Source organism: Rhincodon typus, chromosome 11, assembly GCF_021869965.1.
Source record: "Rhincodon typus isolate 14 chromosome 11, sRhiTyp1.1, whole genome shotgun sequence".
Lineage (NCBI taxonomy): Eukaryota > Metazoa > Chordata > Chondrichthyes > Orectolobiformes > Rhincodontidae > Rhincodon > Rhincodon typus.
The window spans coordinates 70,818,114-70,826,886 of NC_063342.1; positions in this window are offsets into that span (position 1 = coordinate 70,818,114).

Below are 8,773 nucleotides of genomic sequence, written 5' to 3' on the forward strand. Positions count from 1 at the left end.
CACTCACCATCCTGACTTGGAAATATATCACCGTTCCTTCACTACCGCTGAGTCAAAATCCTGGAATTCCCTCCCTAATGGTATTGTGGGTCAACCCACAGCAGGGGGACTGCAGTGGTTCAAGAAGGCAGCTCACCCCCACATTCTCAAGGGGCAACTAGGGACGGGCAATAAATGCTGGGCCCAGCCAGTGACTCCCACGTCCCATGAAAGAATTCATTTAAAAAAAAACCTTTAGTCATCAAGAGTCAGAATTTGAGGTTGCAGGGCATCTGACTGGAGGGTGGTTGGATTTTTTTCCTCATTTGTCAAGGTGTTTCCGTGTAAAAATAAGGGACATGCCACTTACATCCATGATGGGGTGGCACAGTGGTTCAGTGGTTAGCACTGCTGCCTCACAGTGCCAGGGGACCTGGGTTCGTCCCCACCCTCGGCCAACTGTCTGCATGGGTTTGCTCCCACAGTCCATAGATGGGCAGGTTGTGTTGGGTTAGCTGTGGTTAATTGCCTGTAGTGTTCAGGGATGTGCAGGCTAGGTGGATTAACCATGGGAAATGCAATGTTACAGGGATGGGGGAGGTCTGGGTGGGATGCTCTTCAGAAGTACAGTGTGGGCTGAATGGCCTGCTTCCACACCGTAGGAATTTAATGGAAGAAGTCTTTAAATGAGGGATTTCATTGTTTAGGAGCAGCTTTAAATTTCAGCAACCAGCTGTGTATTTGCACCATAACATTGTGCGGAGCTGGAGGAACACAGCAGGCCAGGCAGCATCAGAGGAACAGGAAAGCTGACGTTTTGGGTCGGGACCCTTCTTCAGAAATGGGGGAGGGGAAGGGGCTCTGAAATAAATGGGGGCGGGGGGCCGGTGATTGCAGATAGATAGTGGAGCGGATAGGTGGGAGAGAAGACAGACAGGTCAAGGAGGCGGGGATGAGGTGGGGGGGCGGCTGGTCTTGGGATGAGGTCGGGGGAGGGGAGATTTTGAGGCTTGTGAAGTCCACATTGAGACCATTGGGCTGCAGGGTTCCCAAGCGGAATATGAGGTGCTGTTCCTCCAGTTTCCGGGTGGCATCGTTGTGGCACTGGAGGAGGCCCAGGATGGACATGTTGTCTAAGGAATGGGAGGGGGAGTTGAAATGGTTCGCGATTGGGAGGTGCAGTTGTTTATTGCGAACCGAGTGTAGGTGTTCTGCAGAACGATCCCCAAGCCTCTACTCGGTTTCCCCGATGTAGAGGAGGCTGCATCTGGAACAGCGGATGCAGTATACCACATTAGCAGATGTGCAGGTGAACATCTGTATAATGTGGAAGGTCTTCTTGGGGCCTGGAATGGGGGTGAGGGGGGAGGTGTAGGGGCAGGTGTAGGACTTCCTGCAGTTGCAGGGAAAAGTGCTAGGGGTGGTGGGGCTGGAGGGGAGTGTGGAGCAGATAAGGGAGTCATGGAGAGAGTGGTCCCTCCGGAAGGCAGATAAGGGTGGGGAGGGAAATATATCCTTGGTATTGGGGTCAGATTGCAGGTGGTGGAAGTGGCGGAGAATGATGGGTTGAATCCGGAGGTTAATGGGGTGATACGTGAGGACAAGGGGAATTCTGTCTTTTCTTTTATTGTGGGGAGGGGGTGTGAGGGCCGAGGTGCAGGAAACACAAGAGATGTGGTCAAGGGCGTTTTCGACAGCTGAAGGGGGGACGTTGCGGCCTTTGAAATACGAGGACATCTGGGATGTCCGGGAGTGGAACGCCCCATCTTGGGAGCAGATGGTATTTGCACCAATGTTTTTGGTGATCATGAGGATCACGTTTGCCGGGAAACTCCTGTTTTGGTGAGGCTAACAGCGAGGTGAGTAGCACGTGTTGATTTGCAATTCCCAGGATATGACGGGCTGTTCCGAAATGTGCTAAAAACGAGGAGCATGTTATGAGAATTTCTCAGCACAGTTCTGAGCTCCAGTTCCATCGAATGGCTGGTGTGGGGCAAACGTAGTTCTCTGTGGGATGTGACAGATCAATCTGGCCAACGATCCAATATGTTAATCGCTAGATCTTTAAAGATTTGCTCTTTAAGGACAATTGCATATCCACGGTTTAAGTGCCTGTTTTCAAATAACTTGCTTTGGTTGGGGATTTGGTGTGAGTTAGCGCTAATGCTGCGCATTGGAGTGTCTTGTCACCACAAGTGAAACTCTGGCAGCGTGTCTCCATTACACTATAAGATACAGGAGCAGAATTAGGTCTTTCGGCCCATCAAGTTCTGTTCCACCATTTGGTCATGGCTGGTCTCCATAAGACTAAAAGATACAGGAGCAGAATTAGGCCTTTCAGCCCATCCAGTCTGTTCCATCATTCAGTCATGGCTGATGTGTTTCTCAACCCCATTCTCCTGCCTTCTCCCCGTAACCCTTGACCCCCTTACTAATCAAGAACCTATCAAATCTCTGTCTTAAGTACACTTAATAACTTGGCCTCCACAGCCCACTCAGACAATAAGTTCCACAGATTCACCACCCTCTGGCTGAAGAAATTTCACCTCATCTCAGTTCTAAAGGATTGTCCCTTCACTGTGCCCTCGTCTCTCCTACTAGTGGAAACATCTTCTCCATGTCCACTCTATCCAGGCCTCTGACTAAGTTTCAATCAAATCGCCTTCATCCTTCTATTGAGTACGGGTACAAGAGTCTTCAAACGCTCCTCCTATGACAAGTCTGATCGCAGGACAGTAAGTATCTTGATTGATGCTTTGTCTATGGGCGCTTTCTCAACCTATTGTGCCAGGCCGCAGTATGGGTGCAGGAGCCAACGGAGTTGAAGATGTTTTGCGCCAGATGTGAATGAAACGTGGGACGGAGCGATTTCCCACTTGCCAGGGCTCCAGTGATTCACGGCCCATGGGCATTGATCACCCTTGTAATTCTGCATCTGTAGTTTGTCAGGTCTGTAGCTCCCTGTGCTGAGAATCACCACCGCCATCTGACAGAAGGCCTGGATGTCGGGGGGGGGAGACATAGGGATCAATGTGCGATTGTGTGAGTCAACACATTGGAACCGCACAATGGTACAACCTCTCCTCTGGCTCTAAGCCCCCATCCCCTCCCCATGGTACACAGGCAGTGCAGCTCGATGTATCTTGGCCTGGTTACAAACTGAGGTGCTGCCATCTGGCAAGAGGCAGATTTGTCTCTTTGTTTCCGAGAGCAACAAAAAAACACGCGACTCTGTCAGAAGAATGGTTTTGTTAATTGCTTCCATCTTTATCTGGTCTTGTGCACAGGAAGTGCTCAGCGCCTGGCAATTTTCACATGACTCTGCAAACTGATGAGTTTTGTGACTGAATCTGTTTGACAGTTTTATAAATAGCGACTAGAGTGGCTGACGTGAGATTTTCCGCAGGGACGTGCAAACCAATTTGGTGGCGCTGCCTTGGAGGGATGTTGAGATAAGGGGTGGGCAGGATACGTTGTGCACATTTTACTCCCTTGGTTCAAGATGTGTAGGCGTGGCCTGAGGTGGTGAGAGAAGAGAGGCTGCCGCACCAAACGAGCTGCATTTGTGTGGCGCCACTCACGGCCCCAGGGTGACCGGACGCGCTTCGTCGCCGAGGTGGTGTCTTTGAGTGCGGGCAACATGGCGGCCAATTTGCGCACAGAAAGCTCCCCAACAAACAGCAACTCGATCGTGATCAGACGGAGCGCTTTCGTCGGTGCTAGTTGAGTGATAAATATGGGGCGACGCACCCGAGAAACCCCACCATCTGCCTTGGCGATGGTGTCATGGGGTCTGTTACCCCCCGCCATGTGAGAGACAGAGCAGATACCACCCCGGTTTATTCCTTGTAGCTGCAAATCATTTCTTTGCTGATATTTATAAGCGAAGTGGCATCATTCCGACCTGACACATGTCCCCGACACAAGTTACGTCGACATATCTCGTGTCTGGCGCACAATGGAGAAAAGATTCGCCAATTTTTTATTTTTTTTGTTTGCCGTCATTACAATGCCAATTTCTCTTTAATGCAAAGAGCAGCTGTGGTATCTGAAGTATGCTCGAGAAGCAGGCCCTCAAGAGGCCAGTCATCCTGTCATGGTTTAGGAATGTGATTCTGCGGCTCCCAAGTACAGTAGAGGCCATCGTGTGCAGAAGGATTTGAAAGAGTTTTCAAATCCCAACGAGGCCTCAGCCCCTCCTGATTCCTGTAGCCTCCTGCAGCTCAGCAACACTGTGGGATCTCTGTGCATTCGGATTCTCGGATTCTCATTCTGACCCGCTACACATCGCTAATTGTAATCTCTTGCACCCCACACCACCCCACCCCCCCCCAACCCCGCTGGCTGTGCTGTCCACACTGAAACTGCCTTCCCAAACCTGTCATTTTTTAAACTGTCCTCTCTAACCGAGGATTTTGTCCGCACCTCCCATTCTGTGGCTCAAAGTGGAATTTTGCCTGACAGAACGGCGCGTTTTTTTTGGATTTTTTTTGATTTGATTTATTGTTGTCCCATGTACCTAGGTACAGTGAAAAGTTTTGTTCTGCGTGCAGTGCAGACAGATCATACCATACAAAGTGCATCAGGGTAGTAGAACAGAGCGAGGAATACAGTGTTACAGCTGCAGAGAAGGTGCACAAAGAGTATTAAATTTAAAATTTGAGAGGTCCATTCAGAAGTCTAATAACAGCAGGGAAGGAGCTGTTCTTGAACCTGTTGGTATGTGGGTTTAAGCTTTTGTATCTTCTGCCTGATGGAAGAGGTTGGAAGAGATTATAACCGGGGTGGGAGGGGTCTTTGATGATGTTGGATTCTTTTCCAAGGCAGCGGGAAGTGTAGATGGAGTCAATGGATGGAAGGTTGGTTTGTGTGATGGACTGGGCTGTGTTCACGACTCTCTGTAGTTTATCACGGTCCTGGGCAGAGCAGTTGCTGTACCAAGCCATGATGCATCTGGATAGAATGCTTTCTATGGTGCATCTATAAAAAATTTGTAAGAGTCCTTACAGACATGTCAAATTTCTTTAGCCTCCTGAGGAAGTAGAGACGTTGTTGTGCTTTCTCAACCGTAGCATCAACGTGGGTGGACCGGGACAGATTGTTGGTGACGGTCACTGCTAGGAACATGACACTCTTGACCATCTGCACCTCAGCTCCATTGATACAGAAAGGGGTGTGCCCCCTACTCCGCTTCCTAAAGTCAATGACCAGCTGCTTTTGCTGAAGTCGAGGGAGAGATTGTTGTCTTTAGACTACACCACCAAACACTCTGTCTCTTTCCTGTATGCTGTCAAGCCACTGCTTGAGATCCAAACCACAACAGTGGTGTCATCAGCGAACTTGTAGATGGAGTTAGGATACAATTTGACCACACAGTCGCGCATAGACAGGGAGCATATTAAAGGACTGAGTACACAGCCTTGCGGGGCACCAGTGCTGACACTCCTTTAACTCTACTCCTGAATTCCTGTACTTGAGTACACCTAACAATAAAAGCCTTGGGGTGTACCATCGCTATAGAAACACACGTGGCTGTTGTTTTGGATCAAAAAGCACCTGAAGTGTAAAATAGATTGTGCAAAAGTAATCGTGTTGACCCGGGTCAGTGCGGTTTGTTATCCTACCCAAGGCATCTGAAATGATAGACCATAAATGGATGGGACCAGCAGGTTGGGCACGGTGTTGAGCAGTGGGCTTGAAAGGGTTAATGCTGAAGCATGCCTTAAGCACCACCCACTATGATGATATGACATGGACCTGGTTGGGGGAACGGCTTAGGATTTCAAAGGGGGTGAGACCCTAACATCCAGATCCCTCCTCGCCATCCCAGTAACAAGGTCCGATCACGTCAATGTAACCTGTAATGGGTTGCAAACCCAAAATCAATGGCTTTGTTTCACACAATAGCCCCTTCTCATTAGACCAGCATGCAGTTTGCTTCTATTGCACTGGGGACACACCGATCCTTGCCCTAAAAGGGGATGGTGCCAGCAAACCTACTCCATGGTGAGTAATCGTGCCGATAGCTTTACTCAACATGGTGATCCGCAATGAGAGCTACCTTGGACCACAGCAGTCTGGAGATCCCGAGATTTCTTCAGAAATAGCTTTAGGAACCCTGCTCATGCAGACAATCAGCAGCAGGAAGAGGACAAACCCTGTAGACGTAAACCCTGGCGGCCAGATTCAAGGAGGGGTTATCTACTATCAATGGGAAATGCATTGCAGACCCAGTAGAAGGAGCGTCTCCATGGATTAGCAGTCATTCCAAGGCATAATTCTGTAGGAGTGGTTCCGAGTCAGGGTTCAGATGGGTATCAGACTCTATCTGAGTAAAGTTAAGTTCCCCAGTGGACAAGGGGAAACTTTAAAACAAAGGCATAACTTTCAGACTGGGATAGCCAGATGTTAAAGGACTTACAGCTCAGGTTAAGTGACACCATCATAGCAAGCAAGCACCATGTGGCATATTTAAAGTGGCATATTAAAACGAAATCAAGGTCTACAGAAGCAACACACAGACCCGCAGCGTGTGAAAACTGAATTACAGTGATAGAGGGGCATGTTTAAAGCCTAAACAGATGAGGTCTAATGGAAGAAGATACTTGGGAGGCTTTATTAATAGCGCAGAAAAAAAGCATGGGGCCCATTATTGAAACCATAGTGGAGGTGGGAAATATTTATTGAAACTGCAGACACTTGGAATCATTCAGGGGAAACTATGACAGAAATGTGGATTATTATTGGAGATGCAAACAGCAAAAATCAGCCAGAAAAACATATAATTAAAGCAGGCATCATTAATAAGGCCACAGGGCAGAATATTCATTCAATAAAGTTATTAAGGAGACAGGGATAATTTATTTCAGCCACAAAGAATGGGATGGATCTGTCGAACCTATTAAAAAAATGCATTAAGCTTCATTTCACCAGTGAAAGGCTGGAATCTCCATTTTAGCTGCAGAATGCAGGAGCTTACCATTTTCACCATAAAATGTGGGGAGACCTGCCAGTACAGTAGCAAAGTAGCAGCTATTCACTGCAAAATCAAAAGCCTTTTAAGCAGGGAAAATAAATAATTGCATTAGGAAGACATGGCTTCAGAAATAATATTGCCAAGAAATTCAACTTCAGAGATGGGCCAAATAAAACAGAGCTGGACATCATGGAGAAAACAATTCTTATGATTCAGAACAGTTTCTAAATTAGATGATAAATCAGAAGCTGAACAAATAATATATAATTATATGTACTTCCACATGTAATTGGGTGTATAGCAAAATAAGCCACAGTTATTTTTGACATGCTAAAAACCTTTGACAATTATTTTAATGTTAGAATAAATAAAATTTGACATAGGAAAGATTTAATACTGAGAGGAATCTAAATATGATTCCCTTAATGACCTCTACAGGTTAGTGGAGAAATGCAACTGTGGTGATTAAAAGTCAGAGTTCGTAAGAGACGGGATTATTGTTGGAATTGCTAGTGATTCCTTGATGACTTATTGCAGCAAAAGGATGACTTGACTCTGGGAAAGACGTGCAGACAAAGTCTGGAAGTTGCACTTATCAATCCTAAGGGGAGAAGTCCAAGCCAACCACAAGAGAACAGCAAGAGATAATTTATTTCATAAGGTGCAAAACCACAAAAGACACATGTGGAACCATTACAGGGAGTAGCACAGACACAAGATATTAAGGATTCTTGACTGCACTGTGGAACAAGAAAACTCACAGACACAGCAGTGACCAGATATTAAAAAGAAATACTTTACCTGTAAAACAATATGTAGTGATTGTAATAAGGTCAGTCAGGTGGACCTCTTAGACTTTGAGTTCGCTGATTAGGGCTGTTAACCTGGTCCGATCAGGGAGCCCTTGCTGACAGATAGAAACAGGAGTGTTAGGGGTTCGGCTCATTCTAGAGCTGGCTCTGAGGGAGCTTGACCAGTGTCAAGGACTCTCCATGTGTAAATAAAGGGTGACCTGGTGACAAGATACCAGCTTCTATGGAGTTATTTCACAATATTCACTTACAGAAAATGTGCAATGTAGGACAGTAACAGAAAAACAAGAAGTCAGGTAGTTACCCTTACAAACAGGTTAATGAAAAAGAACAATCTACAATAGAAGAAAAGCCTAAAGTAGGGCAAGTAAGTGACCAAGGCCTAGCCTATTGGCCACAGGATATTTATGTCATTGAGCATCTCACTAATTTCACATGTCTCACACTGGAGTGAATGTCACTGTATTAACAGTGAGTGTCCCGTGGTTGTAAATCATACTTTCCACAGCTGACCGCTGTGCAACTACACGGTCCAAGAGGTATACCATTCAACATTAAAGGTATGCTGCTAGCAACTCTTCAACACATGGTAATAGAGAACATTTACATACCTCACAATCAAGAACCCACGGTCTTGAGTATGAATGCATGTCTTCAAATGACAAGAATCAAATGGTTCAGAAACAGTCAGTCATGGAATAGCAAGTAAAGGGATGTTTGGTTAAGGAACAGCTGATACTGGAACAACCAGTCAAAGAGCAGCTGGTAAGAGATTTGAAAGGGATCACAGACACATAGTGGATCACAGACAGAAGACAGAACCCATTGAGGTTTGCTCTGTTGGTGTAAGAAACTTGTCTCATGCTGTGAGCAAGATGTGACACTACTGCAAGCAAGAAACAATTTCAAATAGCGGCACTCAGGGAGGGGACACAACAAAACTGAGGGAGGGGACAGGGCGGTGCTGAGGGAGGGGACAGGGCTGTGCTGAGGGAGGGGACAGGGC